This window comes from Ambystoma mexicanum, chromosome 12, assembly GCF_040938575.1.
Source record: "Ambystoma mexicanum isolate Mex_15411 chromosome 12, UKY_AmexF1_1, whole genome shotgun sequence".
NCBI classification, from domain to species: Eukaryota; Metazoa; Chordata; class Amphibia; order Caudata; family Ambystomatidae; genus Ambystoma; species Ambystoma mexicanum.
In genome coordinates this window covers 590,717,125-590,736,808 of record NC_090936.1, presented here as the reverse complement: position 1 = coordinate 590,736,808, position 19,684 = coordinate 590,717,125, and the positions used below count along the sequence as shown (strand labels likewise).

General features: G+C 46.2%; 1 protein-coding gene across 2 annotated transcripts in view; it reads right to left on the bottom strand.

Annotated features, from left to right (window-relative positions):
- Positions 1–19,684, bottom strand: part of RAD9A (RAD9 checkpoint clamp component A) — a 902,871-nt gene that overhangs the window by 464,070 nt on the left and 419,117 nt on the right. The gene's annotated exons all lie outside the window — the stretch shown is intronic.

Genomic DNA, 19,684 nt, shown 5'->3' with positions numbered 1-19,684 from the left:
GACGGGTCAGTTTTTGACCCCTACGGGAAGAATCGGGACCCTATGCAATGAAAACGAACCGCATACTCTAACAAGAAACATGATAAGGGCCTTGAGGCAGACGTACTGGACGCGCACACACTTGTCCACAACTTAAGATGGCTCCCACGCTCTGTACAGACACGATACATATTTGCACACTTAATGTCAAAGGTTTGAACTCCCCCACAAAGAGATCCATGGTGGCTAGAGAATTCAGGAAATCGAAAATAGATATTCTTTTTCTTCAGGAAACACGTTATTGAAAGGGCGAGGAGAGAAGGATCCTGTTGCGGGAAGTTGGGCCCACCTTTTGGAGCTCTGGTGTTTTAAAGAAAGCTGGAGTGGGGATTCTGATACGCAAAAGCCTCCGGATCTCAATTCTGGAGACATGGACAGATAGGGAAGGGAGAGCCCTCATAGTCACCGGAAATATACGAGGCACAATAGTCACCCTTGCCACGCTTTATGCACCTAATCAGGGGCAAAACAGATTCCTTCATAAAATCACTGAGAAAGTCTTTGGGATGGCTAGGGGACACACGGTTCTTGGTGGGGACTTCAACACATGGATGGACAGCTCATTGGACAGACAAACTAGAACCGATGCAGCAGACCCGCCTGGTACAAGAAATGAGGCAGACATTAAAATAACTCTTGATCTCTTTGGCCTCACTAATTGCTGGCGCCATTTGCACCCGATGGAAAGAGGCTTCACCTTCCACTCTCTCTCCCATGACACACTCACGCGCATCGATTACGTCTTCCTCTCATAGCACCTCTTGCACACGTTGCAGGCGGCCACTATACACCCCTCCGCATGGACGGATCACGATATGGTGATGGTGGATATATCTTGGAATGATCTGGCCCCCCGTAACACCAAGTGGAGATGTAACAACTCCCTATGGGCTGATTCGGTCTTCAGGGAAACCTTCAAAACCGAGATCAAGCAATTCTTTATTACTAATGACACTGGGGAAGTTGGGAAGACAAACGTGTGGGAGGCTGCTAAGGCAACCCTGAGGGGAGTACTTATTAAGGAAGGAGCCGATAAAAAAAGAGAACGTGCTCTGATAGAGAAAGGTATCAGGGAGAGGCTCGGGAAGGCTCAAGAAATGGCACAGTCCTCTCCATCTGAGAGACCCAAGTATATCGCTGAGGTCAGGCGTCTCAGGGAAGAGTTGAAAATACTTATTGCGGGCAAAACAGCCCAGACCTTACAGTACCTTAAACAAAAATATTATGAGAAGGGCGACAAGGCTGACGCCCTGTTGGCAGCCCGTCTTCGTGCACAGAAGGCGGAGAGATGGGTTGACTTAATTGAAAGAACGGATGGTACCCTCACAGACACGATAGTCACATCCCCCGAAGACATACAGGAAGCATTCGCCTATTTTTACGAAGACTTATACATGTGCGACCCCCCCCCACATATAGGAAGTATAGACACATACTTGAAGGAAACACGGCTTCCCACACTCACACCCACGGAGGCGGCGTCCCTAGAAAGAGGAAGTTACAGACGCTATCAAGAGATTGACGGCGGGAAAGGCCCCGGGCGACGATGGATTCACGCCCGGGTTCTACAAGACGTTCTCCCCCCTCATCGCCCCCTTTCTTGCATCCATGTTTAATCACATCTTTGACACAGGCCAAGCACCTCCGTCCTTCTCACAAGCCCTTCTTGCCGTTATTCTGAAAGAGGGTCGGGATCCTAGGTTCTGTAGCTCCTATCGTCCCATCTCCCTCCTCAACATCGATGCTAAGATATACGCTAGAGTGATTGCGGCTCGGCTTGAAACACACCTCCCAAGGCTGATACACTCCGACCAGGTCGGATTTGTCCTTGGAAGACAGGGCGCGGACACTATGCGGAAAACGCTGCACTTAATCCATGAAGCACAGGGAATGGAGGGGGACCCGTCCCTTCTGTCCTTAGATGCCGAGAAGGCTTTTGACCGGGTCTCATGGGACTTTCTAGAAAGGGTACTGGTGTCATATGGCTGGGACCAAAACTTTGCCGTGCCATTAAAGCACTGTATAGTTCCCCCACAACATCGGTGACGGTGAACAGAGGCTATTCTCGTTGGTTTCCTCTGGAAAGGGGGACAAGGCAGGGCTGTCCACTGTCAGCGATCCTATTTGTAATGTCACTTGAGCCACTGGCGCAAAAGTTGAGAAGTGATAAAAGGGTAAAGGGTATCACAGTGGGCGATCTAGAATACAAACTGGGTCTATACGCTGATGATATCTTATTACTTGTGATCGACCCCCTAGAATCGGTCCCGGCTGCGCTCCGCATAATTGAAGAATATGGCGAGCTGGCGGGTCTGAAAATTAACACAGGGAAATCTGTCCTTCTCCCGATTGACAGAAGTAGAGACTCTGAGGCCGAACGCTTCGCCCCCTTGGGAGTAACAGTCAGCTTCACCACACTCCGATACCTGGGCATCAACGTCACCCGTGATCTGGGATCCCTATACGGGGCCAACTTCCCTCCATTGTCATTAGCTCTTCAAAAAGATGTCCAGAGGTGGTCCAAGCTTACCATCTCGTGGCTAGGCCGTATAAATGCTATAAAAATGGTCCTTCTCCCCAGGATATTATACTTATTCCAAATGCTCCCCATCAAAATGCCCCCAGAATATTTCACGGATACGAGGAGGCTGTTACTAACCTTCCTATGGCAAAGTCAGAACCCGAGAATCCCGAGATCCCTCCTCCAACTTCGTAAGGACAACGCAGGGGTGGGTCTCCCAGACATTGAAACATATTATAGAGCGACTCAACTCAGGGTCCTTGTCCCACACTTCAGACAGCGGTCTGAGCCACAATGGATAGCGCTCGATAACTACCATCTCCGCCCCTTTATCTTATGTGAATGGCTATGGGTGCCTGGGCCTCAATTACGCAATAGCGTTAAATCTCACCCGATCATAGGCACAATATGGTCAATATGGAAGCCGGGCAAAAAATGGTGGGAGTCACGACATGGCCCTCTCCCCTGGGACATCTTTGGTCACCCGGGATTCGCGACGCAATTCCTGAACCGGGAAGCTTTGAAACCTGGTACCAGGCGGGGCTGGAGAGGGCAGGCCAATTGCGCCGGAACAGCTCGTTCATAACCATTCAGGAATTACAAGAGGCCCTTGGCATAGGTACACTCTCGGTCTTTCTGTATCTGAGACTCAAGGGGGTAATGACTAGACCAATATTGAAAGAGCAATTACAGAGAGATCTTACCCAGCTTGAGAAAATCCTCGATTCATGTACGGGCTCCAGGGGTCTGATAAGTGCTATGTACCTTGCACTGATTGAAATTGATATCAAACCCTCCCTGGCACTCAAAGGCAGATGGGAATCAGACATGGGTAGGCAAATTTAATCAAAGCTATGGTTGCAAATATGCAGACGAACGGCGAAATCTTCCTTATCATGCCAGTATAAATTACACGCCATTAAGTTATTATATAGATGGCAATACGACCCAACCCGGCTTGCCAAAATGTATCAGGGAATAAGCCCATATTGTTGGAGGGGATGTGGGAAGCGAGCCGATTACTGGCATATGTGGTGGGGATGTGCATCGGTTCAAACCTATTGGTCAGAGGTCCTCAGCTGGATCAGGGACCTGGATGAGGAAGACAGAGAGAAGCAGCCACTGCTCATTTTGTTTGCCCTAACTGAATCAGATGACAAGATTGTGAAGGCAGGCAAGATGGTGCAGGGTCTCCTGATGGCTGCACGGGCATGTCTTACCATGGCATGGAAGAGGCCCGCTCTCCCCAGCAAAACTGAATGGCTGGCGGTCGCATTGAGCATTTATAGAATGGAATGTATGACTGCTGCCTTACACGGAAATCGTGATATTGTTGAAAACGCCTGGTCTAAGTTTCGATCCACATATGCTGCGTGAAGGAACTGTGTGCAAAACACTGTTGAGTTTCGTGTCAATTTGGTTTATCGCATGACGAGTCTGTGGTACTGGGATTTTGAATTATTGTGCGTCTTCTTTGCCCGAAGTCACGAGTACAATGTCGGTTCACAAGTATTCTTTAATGCTCTCTTCGTTCCCAGGTCTGAGTTTATGTGAGGGGGGTGGTGGGTGGGATATAATGAGAAACAAGGGATGGGTTTTGTTGTTCTTACCTGTTATCTATCTGATTTCTAAAAAGACTCTACATACGATAAAAGAGAATGTAACTCAATGTAAAGGCTCGCCTTTTTGAATCACGAGATGTAACTTGCATATATTTGATTGTCAACCTTTTGCAAAACCAATAAAATTGAAATTTAAAAAAAAAGGTTGAGCTCGTCTCGAGCTCCCAGACCAGATGGTCTCACAAACCAGACATTAAAATTACATCCTGATGCATGGGCTGAGTTCTACTTTATCCTATTTAAAAATATCATTGAGGAAAAAAGAATTCCAAACTCGTGGAAAAGCGCAATAATTGTGCCTGTGTTTAAAAAGGGATTAAGAACAGACCCAAAAAACAACAGGCTAATCGCCCCTTTTAGATGTTGTGGGAAAAATCTTTGCAACCCAACTGTTATTACAACTGACAGACTGAATAAAAGTGGCAGGAGTGGCCGATGATCGCCAAACTGGTTTCGTTAAAGGTGTTGGATGCGGACTAAATCTAATGAAAATTAATCTACGAAAAATGGAGGCGATAAGGAAAAAATCCAGAGTTTACTTAGCCTTCATAGATTTGGCTCACACGTTCGACAGTATCGATTGTGAGCTTCTCTGGACAAAACATAGCAAATGGAGGTGTCCAGGTAGCTTGCTTGCTGCAATTAAAGAACTTTATTCTGGCATCACGATAAAAGTCAGATTGGATTTATAAGGAACACTTTCTGCATCCATTGCAACAACAAGGTGTGAAACAGGGGTTTCCTCTTGGGGCCACTCTATTCAGTGCATTTATTTCCAATATAGAAAGAGCATTTGAAACAACAAGATCCTTTGCTCCGAAAATAAACGGAAATCGACTTGGCCATATACTATCTGCTGATGACATTGTGTTAATGGATGTAACCCAGATTGGTTTGCAAAGAAAATTGACGACTCTAAAAGAGTACACAGATGCAAGTGGTCTTGTGATTAATCCAATGAAAACCGAGATATTGGTACTTCAAAATCTAGTTGGATCAGGTAATCGGCGAAAATGTTATTGGAAATTGGAAAATAAACCCATCCGACTCACGCTGGAAACCCAGTACTTGGGAGTGACGATAAACTCTCGTATTAATGATGACAATATGGTTGCGAAAATCCGTCGAAAGTGTAAAGCTTTAGCAGCCCAAGGAGTCGTATTAAATAAGAAGTACGGGAAATTCACCTTGAAACCGACTATTTAATTCTATAAAGCAAAGGTTATCCCAGCAGTAATCTTTGTTGCCGAAGCTATGCTAGGCTGTCTGGCAGGGACATGGTCCTGGTGAGAAAACACATTCTAGGGTAAAGTGCTATCATTGCCCAGAGGGACCCCAACTGCTTGTATTCGATATGAGCTTCGTTTAACTTTGATCAATGCAAAGGTGATGTGGAACATGCTGTCAGTGTATAGGAACGTTTTGGGAGCGGATGATCTTCTTCAATATCAAATTCTTCGTAATGACAAAAATGATGCTGGTGTCTCAATTCTGAGTATGTGGAAACAAACCTGTTTGAATATATTAAAACAACTACAAACTGACCAACTGCTATTGATCCAGAATCCTAACGCAGTAAAAAATAAATTATGGGACCAAGATTGGTGTGAAAACCAAGACCAAAGATCACTCCATAGATGCATGGTCAAAAATGCTTCCGAAGTGCAGGTGGTCAATACTGTCCCTAAATATCTCCAAAAGTTTCCATGCAAAAAAAGAAGGAACATCTTCTTGAAATTCCATATGAACCTGTTCCAAACCAAAGCAATTATGAATATAAGAACCAAAGACAAAGATTCTGACGAAGTTTGTAGATTTTGTAAAACAGAAAAAGAAACGTTAAAACATCTTCTACTATATTGTAAAAAATTAAGAGACTTAAGAACAACATACTTGGGACCGGAAATTCTAAAGCGGTTGCATTTAAATGGCAAAGATTGGTGGAATATAATTTCGGAAGGAACAGACTTTAAACTAATTTTCACATTAACATTTTATTTAGAGAAACTGGAAAGTACAATGGCGGACCTACTTTGAGCAAATTCACTTTGGCCCATAAAAATATATTTTAGTTCATTGATAGAGGACTTTGAAAGATAACGATATAATACGCAATTACTGCTAATTCTGAATCTTTGTTGAACTGTTTTTGAAAGTTGATGCATGTGTGGAAATGTTCTTTTTTTTAGATTTTAATTCTTTGTTGATGAAGACGAATATTTGAAAAGTTTGTAATGAACTACATAAAATAAAAAAATAAAAAATAAATAAAAAGGCAAAAAACCTAATTGCTATCTTGCTGGCACACGTGTATGTTAACATATATTTTGATTGCTAGTTTGGATGAGCACTTATCCTCCCTGGTCCCTAGGGGAGAGTTCACGTGTGGGCTTAAACGGCAGAAGCTTAATGTAGTAAACAAACCTTTGCAAAATCCCTGGTTGCTTTAAAGTGGTCCATTATCCACGTGTTTTCTGTGCCCTTGTGTGCGACGTTGCTATTTGTCTGGTACGGTGCATATACAACTTGCAAACACATGACCGCACCTTCAGTGGGTATGAGCGAAATCATTGAAGTGTTTTACTGTGAAGGAAAGAGTTGCACGGACCCAGCGATATTCAAGATTTGACTGCTTAAGAACATTGCAGTGTTGCATAGCCCCTGTGAGAATGTGTCCATTGTATATAGAGGGCACAATGCTTGTAATTTTCAATAAGTTGCCCAGGCAGCTGCATGCCAGTGCACAGACACCTGCTGGCATAGATTTCCCTTGTGTGAGGATTGTTGATGTGTGGCTTGTGGGAAGCATGTGTGATTTTCGCAGCAGCTTTAATATTGCTTAATTCTGAAGCAGTGTGCCAAGTGGCAAAGTTCTGTTTGGCTAGCATGAAGGCTGGCTAAGTTTTGAAGTGTGTGACAGACTGTTTGAGTCGCTGTGTGATACGGGGTGTGCAGCACACACCGCCAGGTGTAGTCTCAGGCTGGAATGGTTTTAACGCCCTGATGAATGAGTTCTTAGATTCCTGCATTCCTCCTTCTGGTGGCACAGGGTGCTTTGGGCTTAGATTTTCTGTTGTGATTCTGAGCACAAAGAATGGTTGCATATATTGGCACCACTAGGTGTAGTCTCAGGCTGGGGATGGTTGTAACGCCCTGATGAATGAGGTCTTAGATTCCTGCATTCCTCCTTCTGGTGGCACAGGGTGCTTTGGGCTTAGATTTGCTATTGCAATTCTGTGCACAGAGAATGGTTGCAGATATTGGCCATCCAAACTCTCATGAAGAAGGGAGAGAAAGACTCCTCTAACCAACAGTGGACAGATGCCTCCCCCATCTATTTATTTCTCTTAACAATGCTTGCAACCTGATCATTGCTTTCACTAGAGCCATTGAACACCATCCAACAAAAAAAAAGTGGCATCCATTAATTGTCCAGCAACTGAATTTGCATTAAAGGAGAGTCTCGACGCCCCCCGCCCCCTTCCAAGCCGGGGAATATTGTTGAGATTTGTGTAATGTGAAAAGTGTATAGGGCAGGTACTGTGTGAAGTTCAAGTTCAAAGCTCCCCTAAAGAGGTTCTGTAAAACAGCCCCCTATAAAAAGCGAACTGTCCAGCATTCAAAGACTCATTTTGTATTGTAATGCTTTTGTATATTATTTTTTTACTGCTGGAAGCTACGGATGCTATACCCGTGAGGCAGAGCTTTTTGCGCCATTTGTTTTAAAGAGCACATAAATGGCTTGTTTATCCCCGTTTTCCATTGCCTTTTCGGTTAACAGTAGGGCTAGTTGTGCCAGCTTTTATGCGCAGGGGACTGTGTTCTAATTCCCCACCCACCCCCCCATGACTCATGCTCTGCTCCATCTACGTTTAGTTTGTTCAACCCTTTGGGGAAATCGCTACATGATTTAATATATACAAATGTAAATTTCAGGGACTCGGGATTACTGCATGTTCTAGTTATACTTATGTCACATTCTCTATGTAGTCACATTCTCTATATAGGTTGGTGAGGTTCCCAGAGGGATTTTATTGCCCCTTCAATGCGGTTTGTTTTTTTCCAACCACTTGGCCTCAGCAGTTAATTGACGATAGTTTGCCTGTAAACTTTATTGAATGTTTGCTAGGGATAGTGATCTCTGTCATTAATTTTGAAAATATCTTTTTTGATCATTGTTTATGATGATCCGGGGTGAATGCTTTTTATGGTTTTTCTTTTTCTGTAATGATGGGACCCGTTTATTCTCGTCAGATGATGTTGAGCTATTTTCTTGCTTGTCTGGATTTTTAAGCAGCCTTGTGTATCAGAGAACTGGCACGGTAGCGGGAGTTTTCTGACCTGGGTGTGAAAGGAGTGGTGACTTTATTCCCTTAAGGAAGTGGTCTTCAAGCCTTTTTATGCTGAGCCCCCACTTGAGTAAAATAATTTCTGTTCCCCCCCCAACCCGGCCACAAATGCTTATATTTTCTATTAAAAAGTCACCATAATCCTTCAAGCCCCCCACCACCTGGCATCCTTTGAGCCCCCCAGTCTGAAGGCCTCTGCCATAAGGCGCCCTAGCTGTTCAGCATACAGAGGTCCCCTTTTCATGGGTGGGGCGACTCCTTCCCAGTTCCACACAATGACTGTTCTAGTGATCAGGCTGATTGCTTTCAAACCGTCGCCAAGTAGGGGATAAATGTTCCTACTGGCTGCCCCTCTGACTTTAATGCTGTTGCTGCTCCAATGCCCCACAATGTTCCACGCAAATAGTCCATGCCTTCCTCAGATAGGTGACCCCAACCCTCTACGTAATAGGTTATCTACATGTATCCGGCCGTGGTGTATGTGTGAGAAACCATGCTTCTGGAAAGTTTACCCATGGCTTGGTTTAATTTTTTGTAGGATGTTTCCACTGCTATGAGCACTGCACTAGTTCAGCTGTAGTGCATAGTTTATTGCACATTAGCTATGCTTATGGGGCCGGAGTGGGGGGGGGAAGACATCTGACTCTTCTGGAGGATGGTGCCTGGCTCATATTAGCAAAGGCCTTCCTGCTATGGTGTAATATTGACTTTTTGTTCCCCAAGTAAAGATCACTTTGGTCATGGGTTCTGTCCCTGCATGCCCTCCTATTTCCTGTACATGTTGCTTTTTGCAAGCTGGAGCTCTCTATGGTTGATATTTACATTTAAGAAACTGAAACAGATGCTTGTCTTTTAAAGGACACACACAAAATGACTGCAGCATTTTAGGTACAAGAGCTCTGCAGTTAAGAACGTATTGCCTCCCCCGAACACCCACCTCTAATTTTGCAAATAGATGCAACTAGTTGAAGCCACAATAGGTGGAAGTCTTGGAGGAAGTTAACCAAGCACCAATCGCTCATAAATCGGGACACATCAGGCAGGATCATCCATACAGGCAGGAACATCCATAGCAATCCCACTATAAATTAAGGTTTTTGGGTACAGACCTGGTTCACAAATACTTGGCGCATACTAAATTTAATTTTTTTATTTCTTCTTTTAGACAATAGCTCAAATCATGGCACTCTTTTTTGATTCCAACAATTCTCTGCATTTGAAAGAATGGCGGATTTGAGCCTTTGCAATTCCTGGTTAAGTTAATTGTAAATTGCTGATAGCGAGTATTGATGAAAGTAGAAGAGAAATACATGAAGAAAAGGACTTCAAGGCAGTCATGCTTTTTTGTAGTTAGGTAAGCAAAGTGTTTATATATTTTTTTATGTTAATCTATTTGATGTTTGGGGGAGGAGGGTACATCTGACGTCCCTATGCACAGTAGTTCCCTTTTTTACACATACAGATGAATGCTGCACAATGCCCACCTCATTTACAGCATTTCTGTCCCCTAGAGTAACTCTCTAAAGTATAGATGGTCTACTGATTTCTCTTATGTTATTGGCAAAGCGATATGGGTTCAACGCCCTCGGGGACCGTAGTCCAGGTCAGAGTATGTGTGCAGCTAGGACAGAGAATGGATTGGTATTGGCGAATCGCACTCTACCTCCTTAAAGGTAGGTATGCAGTCTTTTAGAATGAAAGTAAAACAATATCAGGTTATTCATCTGTAGGTGAATTTATTGCCATAAAGTCAGCCGACACATGTTTCGACTTTAGCCGTCTTCAAGGCCTTGAAATTGAACACTTGGTATGGTGACCAGGTTTGGAAGTTGGTTGTGAAAATATCTTGAAACAATTTTCTGATAGTACTTGATGATAAAGGGTTGAGTCCCGAGAGACCTGGCAATGGCTGGCACGTTGTGCTAAAAGTCTTTAGTGGTGCTTGGACATCCTGGATTGGTTCCCCAAATCGAAATTCCTAAACTATCTTTTTAGATTATTTTTTTTTAACCTTTTGATGCAGTCCTGAAAGTATAGTCCACAGGTTGGAGAACCAATCTAGGATGTCAGAGGTCGAGCGCGATTCGCAAATACCAATCCGTTTTCTGTCCTATTCATTCAAGGTCTTTATGCGTAGACCTTGTGGAATTGGTGACGCTTCTTGCCGTTATTTATAAATTATAGTGGTCACAGTGCACTCTCAAGGGTATGTACCCATGCACACTTTTATGTATGCAGCTACACTGAGTTGTGGGTAGCTGCATGGGGAGGGAGGGAGGGAAAGCGCCAATGAGAGCAAGAATAAGCAAAACTCCAAGGGGTCAGATAGGATCGCGCTTAAGGGGAGTGACCCCAGTCTACAGCTCAGGCAAAATGTTTGTTGTATTGGTAGTCACATTATGAAGTTTCAACTTGTCTTTTTCATACCCGCAGCCAAGAAACAGTAAGACACAGGAAACATTTGATGAAATAACGAAAAGCTATAATTGAGGCTTTAAAAAGAAAGGTAGAGGAGAAAAAACAGCTAATGGTAGAATTTGGAAAAAAGAAGATGCAGTGAAAAAAAGAAGAGAATTATATTGTAAAAGCTGATGGGTGAAAACCGACTATTCCAAAATGTATTAATGGCTGTTTACAAAAGCTGGAAAACCTAAGTCTTTTGTCAGGGGTGGCTAGTGTTCTTCATTCCTCCTACATTCGTTCCTCAGAACCGGCCTCTTACTTCACCTGGAGAATTGTTAGACACAGCATTACATCTGCAAATGTCTGCGTAATTTTGCAGATCCCGGAGATGTAGCTGTGCAACAACTGCAAAATATTGTACTATAAGGTAACCCATCAATTGTCTGCTACAAATGTTTTGTCGGACAGATCTAATTTGACAAGCTCAACTGTATCACCACGTCTTCTTAACAGTGTGTTCTTGTTACAGTATGACAGTCATGCCTGTTTGGACAATGAAGTGACACCTACACGTTGCCACACACCTGCGCAATCTTTCGGATTACGGTTTTAAAAAAAACAATGGAATTGGATCATCCCCACAGCTTAGTTTGATTGCTACGTCAGCCCCTGCTACTAATCTACAATGTAATTGTAGCGCACATGCTGCTCTGTGAGACTGAAGATGCAAGTGCTCGTGTGTAGAACTATTATAGTTGATCTGGTGAATTTGTAGGTTGGGGCCAACTTGTAAATGGTACATGTTTTTGTGCTATTGGATTTCTGTTGGGGGTCAGCTGATGTTTTCTTGGGTGTGGTAAACGGTCTGCTAGCTGCTCATAGTGATATTGGGTGAGGTGATAGGCAGTCTTGTCATGCAGGTAAACCTTTAACGGATTCTGTTTAGGTCACTTTAGGGAGTTTATTGGTTGTGATGCCATGTTAGCTAGAGGTGAGATATGAAATGAGGGAGTTTAGAGGTTGGTTCGTGACATTGTGGGGTGTATTTGTAGTTTTGTATACTAAATCAGCAAACTTTAGTTAATGACATTTGAGTGCTCTAGCAAAGAAGGTAAGTAACGGCTGCAAATTCCATGTTTTCCAGTACACTATCGTTAAGTCTAACCCTATAGTAATACCACCCATTTTACACACAAGTAATCTAAACCCTTTTCCTAAATCGTTTGAAAGCAACATCCTCCTGAAGTTGTCTGCAATAATCGTTCACAATTTCAAACCCATCCTAAAGTTGTCACAGGGTCATCCTGGAGTAATCCCTCACCTATCCTGACATTGTAATGGGGTCATCCTGGAGTAATCCCCACCCACCCTGAAGTTGTCATAAAGTCATCCTGGAGTAATCTGCACCATCCTGAAGTTGTCATTGGGGTCATCCTGGAGTAATACAAGATCATCACTGGAAGTAATCAGACCTCCTCTTGCAGTAGTTTCTGTGATACCGCTAGAGTCATCTCATTTGAATATTTCTGCCTACACACATACTTCAGGATGGTTTCGGATGATCTCCCTGAACTAGCCATGGATGATTCTAGGATCGAGTCACCTGATGACTCAAGAATGATTCCAGGAAGATCTTCCTTTTTGACTTGGGTTGGCACTAACGCAATGTCAAACCTTTATGTGGTTCACAGTCCAAGCAAATCTTAACACGTGGGTCCCATGTGTGCAATAATATGTCAACTAAGACTAACACAGATTATTTTAGATCCCCAATTTTTGGAAAGGCAGAGTACTTTTTTTTTTAACAGCACACTTATTTCTGGGTGGCTATGTACAAGCACATTTGACGTACCAGCTGGCCCACTGCATACATTAGTGGCATGCTCACGACAATAATTTATGATAGGTTCCCATCACCTTTATAGGTAGTGACAACATTGTGAAATGTCACAAAAAGAGGAATCGCATTTATTTCCCTGTGTGAGGGATAGAAATGCAAACAGGAAAGCAGTGGTTCCTACCGCTGCCGATTGCACTTTGTAAATGTAAAAAAATAAAAATAAAAAAAGGGTCCAAAATGACTTCTTTCTGCATTGCACATCCTGCCACACTGATTCCAAGCAGAGACAGTGCAATGCTTTTGTTTTCTGGGCAGTTCAAAGAATATCACATTTGTGAATCCTGGGAGCACTTTCAAAGGTGGCGAAATCCCCCTTCAGCCCCGTCCAAATACATTCAGACACACTTTGTGAATTGGCAAAATGTATTTTGGCCCAAGTGAAGCGCATACCATCCATTTACCCCCTCCCCCTCCAAAAAAGTTTAAAAATCGAACCTTGGGTGGACTGTAAGGGCAGTCCCATTTGCAATAATTGTACGGGTAGCATTACGCACTAAAAATGTGTTTTAATGCCTTTTGAAAACCACGTATGACCCGCTATTTAGAATCGGGATATTTTTTATTTTAAATCCAGTATCACTTCTTAATGTGTGCCAGGATCTGTGTCTTTTTGAAAGGTCTGCCCCTCCCTCTACACCCGGGCCCACCCGGATGGGAGGCCCGGGGCCGTAAGCTGGGAGGTGGGGGATTTGTGCGAAGTCCGGTGGGGCAGCGCCTGTTTGGCGCTGCCCCACTTAGCATGCACATGGTGGGGTCGGGCTGCTGGGTCCCTTAACAATGGGAACCCAGACAGCGCGTCTCCAAGACAGGAGGGTGAGGTGAGAGGGGCAGGTGACAACCGGTAGTCGCTGCCCCCTGTCACCTTGCCCTCCATACTTCAAAGGCCCCCCTTCCCATCCTGCGGATGCTGAGTGGGGGCCTTTTGAAGTTCAAAGAAAGGGCCGCCTTGCCCCCAGGCCGAATTTTGCCTTTATCTGGCGGGGGCAAGGTGGCCCTTCTCATGCTTCCTCCCCATCAGCCACGAACAGCAGCAGGACGGCTGCAGGTTCCCAGGACCTGGATTAAGGGGAGAAAAGATTGTTTTGCCTCTGCGGGCTTTTTGTGTTTTTTCCCCCTTTTTTTCCCCACAGCTGAGGGGACCAGCGACTTGGAGAGAACCGGTTGGAGGGTCTGGAAGCAGGAGCGGCGGGCGTTTCGGGTCTTTTCCGAGGACGCAAGGAAGGCAGGACCAAGGAGCCCGAGGAAGCCTGCAGCAAGCGGCTGCACACGGACCTCGCACATCAAGAGCCCGAGGAGATCGGCACAGCAGTGAGCGGCTACACACGGAGCTCGCAGAGCTCAAAGAAGGCGGGTCCCCGATCACAACACAAGGAGTGAGCGGGGCTGCAACAGCAGAGCCTTCATAGCAAGGCAAGCAGAGGTATAAGGACATAGGTTCGAGCCCCGGAGAGGGCGCAAGAATTTATATTTGGGCGGAAATTTTTTTTAATTCTCTCCGGCTCAGTAAGGACACAGGACTCAAAGAAGGCAGGTCTCCGAAGAGCCCGAGGAGGTCGGCACGGCGGCGAACGGCCGCACACGGAGCTCACAGAGCCCAAAGAAGGCGGGTACTCGAGCACAACACAAGGAGTGAGCAGGGATGCAGCAGCAGAGCCTCCATAGCACGGCAAGCAGAGCGTCAGTCTCAAACATATAAGGAGATGGGTTCGAGCCCCGGAGAGGGCGCAAGAATTTATATTTGGGCGCAAAATTTTTTAATTTCTCTCCGGCTCAGGGAAGACACAGAGGACAGCCGGAATTCCCAGACGCACATTTCGGCAGACCTGCATTGGAAGGAGGCAGACACAGAGCCCCAGCATTTTACTTCGCCTGGGAACTACAATAAGGGGGAGAAGAGGACCCTGACCCACACAGCAAGTTGGGAAACACAAAGACAACCCATTACGAACCAGCACGCAAAGACCCAAACAGGCAAGAGATGGCCAACGCCTTATCCCTGAAAGAAACATTACTCCTGGAATGGGCCAAAGCAGCGGAAGCCGTCCATGGCATGGACGTGGTGCAGGAAAGAATGGCAGAGCTCGCATCCACCGGCCTCAACGAGGATGACACAGGCGCCCTGGAAGAGGAGGTCGACGGCGATGAGGAGCCAGCAGAAAGGGAGCAGCCAGCTAGGAAGAAGCAGCGCCTTGACGTCCGCAGCATGCCTACCTCTTCAGACACCCACCCAGGCACCAAAAGGAAAGCAAAATCAGATACTGTGAAAAGCAATGATTTGGGGCCTATGCTTGAACAATTTTTAAAATGGCATAAGGGTGCGGGTGCTGGGAAAAAGAGGAGGCACAGGGATGACTCGAGCAGCTCCAGCAGCGAGAGTGACAGCACAGACACAGAGTCGGAATCTGGGGGCGAGGATGACCAGGGCCACCTTAAAGCATGGGTTGGGCCTAGCAATGATGTACCGTCTCCAACCATACACATGACTAAATATGGGAGGCGCACTGCCGGCAAAAGTGTAAATAGAAACCTAAAAAAGACCACTGCATGGCACATTGAGCGGAAAATTAAGAGAAAGACCTGGAAAAAGCAATTTATTGACATTTTCTGCCTATTGGAATATGAAGAATTAGGTTTTGGCACTTCAAAAAGGGATAAGAAAGAGGAAGAAAAAGAGAGAGCAAAGAGGCCCACACTGGAGAAGAATATTCAGAACTGGGAGGCCTCTTTTCAAATCCTATCCACAATAATTCTAGAAAAATTCCCAGAAGAGGGCACTGCACTGATTGCCTACCACCACAGAATTTTGGAGATTCACAATACCTTTGGGGGGGAGTCTTGGCTGAACTACGATAGAGAGTTCAGGAAGGAGATGCAGAGATTCCCTGACCTGGGCTGGGAGGAGGAAGACCCTAAATTGTATCTTTTTCATGTATTAAAAGAAAACTCAGCTAAGAGCGCCCAAAGCAGCAAGGACTATGAGCATCAGTATAATAGAAGGGGTAGAAACAGGCAACATAACCAGCGCAGGCCTCAACAAGACAGTATAAATACTAACAAAAACAAACCCCCCCTTTCGAAGAACGCCCCCAGGGGGGCAAAAAACAGGGCATAATCAGGGGCAGTCTGGCAACCGCAGCAACGAGGGGGCCAAAGGAAGCACACCGGGGGCCTGCTGGTACTTCAACAGAGGGTCATGTAACAATGGCAACGAGTGCAGATACAAGAACCAATGCAGCACATGCAGTGGTGGCCACAGCAGCAACAACTGCACAAAAGCCTCTCCTTCCAGGCCCAGCCCAAAAGTCACTGAGGGCAAAAACATGCACTAGCTACAGAATAGGGGCCTCTCCAATAAAAATTGACAAACTGCTAAAAATGTTAGAGAACTACCCTGACCCAGCAGCTAGAACATTCTTGGCTCAGGGTTTCAAAGATGGCTTTCAGATCTCATTCAAGGGCCAGGGATCTCCCACCATACCCAAGAACCTACAATCTGCCTCATCCCTAGCTACCATAATAAGCGGAAAAATTGATAAAGAGCTACGACTAGGGAGGATTGAGGGCCCCTTCCAGCATCCCCCCTTCACTGAGTTTTTATGCTCCCCCCTGGGCATCGTGCCCAAAAAAGAGCCGGGGGAGTTCAGGATGATCCACCATTTATCACACCCACCTGGTAGCTCTTTCAATGACGGCATCCCTGTCACGGATGCCGGTGTCTCTTACAGCTGCGTGCAAGATGCTGTTGACTTAGTAAAACTGTCAGGTAGACACGTTCTCATGGCAAAAGCGGACATTAAGTCAGCTTTCAGGCTGCTGCCCGTGCACAAGAGCACTTACCAGTGGCTGTGTTTCCACTTTGACAATAAATTCTATTTTGACAAATGCCTGCCCATGGGCTGCGCCATCGCGTGTGCCTATTTTGAACAGTTCAGTTCTTTCCTACAGTGGGCGTTCCAACAGGCCATGCCCAGAGCCAGAACGGTACACTATTTGGATGATTTCTTCTTCACTGGCCCAGCAGGGTCTCTCCTATGCAGCTCATCCCTAAAAACATTCAGTGAAACCATGCAGGAATTAGGGGTTCCTCTGGCACCCGAGAAAACTGTAGGACCCACCACCACCCTGTCATTTCTAGGAATAGAGATTGACTCTTCCATGGGGGAATGCCGCCTGCCCAGGGAGAAAATAGATGACCTCCTACAGACAATAAGGCGGATGACAGGCAGGGACAAGGCGACGCTTCGTGAAATACAGTCCCTTGCTGGGAAGCTGAACTTTGCTACCAGAATCATGCCCCAAGGCCGGGTTTTTCACAGGAGCCTGAAACTAAAAATGTGGGGGGGTTACGAAGCCACACCACCACATCAGATTGGGCAAAGAGATAATACAAGACCTAGCCATGTGTGAATCATTCCTTAACAACTTCAATGGCCAAGTGATATGGCGCAAACCCATGAATGGGGCAGACAAAAGGTCCCTGTTCACGGATGCGACTGGCAGCAGAGGCTTTGGGGTATGTTTTGGTAACAAGTGGTGCGCCGGCCACTGGCCGCCCTGCTGGCAGCAAAGGGGCTGGACCAGGAACATCACATTGCTAGAGATATTCCCCATATGGCTGGCACTCTACCTATGGGGGGACTTGTTGGCCAACACAGAACTGGTCACATGGTCAGACAACATGGCGGTTGTACACATTTTAAACAAGGGTGCTGCCTCCTGCCCTCTGGTGCTAAAAGTGTTGAGAGAAATGACGAAAGTCACCCTGAAAAATAACATTGTAATAATTGGGCGGCACATTGCAGGCAAAGATAAGGCCGCTGACGCTCTGTCCCGTTTTCAGTTCTCCACTTTCAAGGCACTAAACCCACAGGCAGAAGCCAGGAGGACAGCAGTTCCAGAAGAGGTGTGGGCCATCATGGACACATCCAGGACAGCCCCCGCCAGCCAGCCGGTCACAGCTCTTCCATGAGATGCCCGCGCCCAACTCTACCCTCACCCCCAGGCCCGGACAAGAGGGGTTGCCCTTCCCGGCACCACACTCCTACAGGTGAGCCTAAAGGTGTCTTAGGGGAACTGGCCAAAAAGGCGCTGGCACAGAAAACTGCCAAAATGTACAATAAGTGCTTGACTGAGTTTGGAAGGATCACAAAAGTCACCAACATCAGGGATATACAGGAGTGCCATGTCAATGACTTTATGGAGTGGGCTTTCAAACAAAGCAAAAAGAAGGCATGGGCTTCATCCCACCTGGCAGCAGTTTCATATTACACTAGATTAGCGGGGGCACCCAACCCCACCCACGGCGCACTAACCAGATATGCGCTCAAGGGTTGGTCCAAAATGGAAGGGGTCAAAAGAGACACCAGGCGCCCCCTCAATTTTGCTAAATTAAAAATTCTGCTAGACACCCTCCCTGCAGTATGCAACAATGCCTACGAGACCTCACTATTTAGAGCTGCCTTCACACTAAACTACTTTGGGGCGTTCAGGATCAGCGAGATAGCCTCCAAAAACACAGGATCAGAGGAAGGGCTGGATATAGGCGACATACACCTGGGGAAGGACTCCATGGCTGTGAAACTGTGTAGGTCCAAAACTGACCAGTTAGGAAAAGGGAGGATCATCAACCTGTACTGCATTGAGGAAACAGAATATTGCCCCATATGCACCACCAGGGCATTCATGAACAAGCGCCCCAGCCGGGGGGGCAATTATTCACACACAAAAATGGGTCTGCCCTCAGTAGATTCCAGGTGAGGTCTGTCCTCAAGAAGACTATAATAGCTATAGGATGGAATCCTACTGAGTTTGGATCCCACTCCTTTAGGATAGGAGCAGCCACTTCAGCCTGGATGGGGGGGGCTGCAAAAGAAAGCCATAAAAGGGATTGGGGGTTGGAAATCGGGGGCTTACAAAAGATACATCAGAAAAGACTTGATCTAATAGTAGCATCCGTCTCCCCCCCCCCATTTTTCCTCTACCCACAGGCTACCCCCCGTCCCAGACGGCGTGGATCGTGGGTCACTCTTTCATTACCAGGGCCAGCAGATCGCTGGAGGTAACCCAGGCCGTCATGCATTTCCAGGACACCATCACCTACTGGTGGGGCAAGCCGGGCATGCGCTGGGGAGACCTACACGACAAATTGGCTGGCCTACTGGGGACCTGCTCACCTCCCCCCGATTTTCTCATCATACACCTCGGGGGCAATGACTTGCCCCAGCTGGGCAGGAAGCTTCTCCTGGCTGAAATCTGCACCTCCCTCAGATCCCTGGCACACATGCTAAGACTTCGAACAGAAGTGATGATGTCAGAAATCATCCCTCGCCAACATTGGCATGGGGCAGAGTGCAACAAAGCCATGGAGATTTCTAGGCGCAAACTGAACAAAGCTGTGGCCAATTTCTGCCTTTGCTCAGGCCTCAAATGTATTAAACATGGGATCTCGGTACACAACCAGGCCATGTTCTGCAGTGACGGGGTTCACCTGTCCATTGAAGGTATGGACATCTTCACCAGGAATATTTTCTGGACCCTAGCAGCCAGAGGCTGTACTTAATTCACAATCCCGTATTTTGGGGGGACCTGGGAGACGCCGGTCAGCATCCCCTCAGGGTGGCGGCGGGGATCAGCCTCGAGCTGTCTTGTCACACTTGTCATCCACCCGTGTCACCCGCATGCCACACCCCAGCACAAAAACACTTCCAGGCTTATAATCTGAAACTCAAACCCATTCAAACCTGAAGATGAGCACACTAAAGTCTTACTTCAAGACTAATTAGCAACTGTGTAACCTGTGGAAAGTGGCGTTTTGGAATTCAGAGACCATAATTCTCTTCAGGTTGTTGGA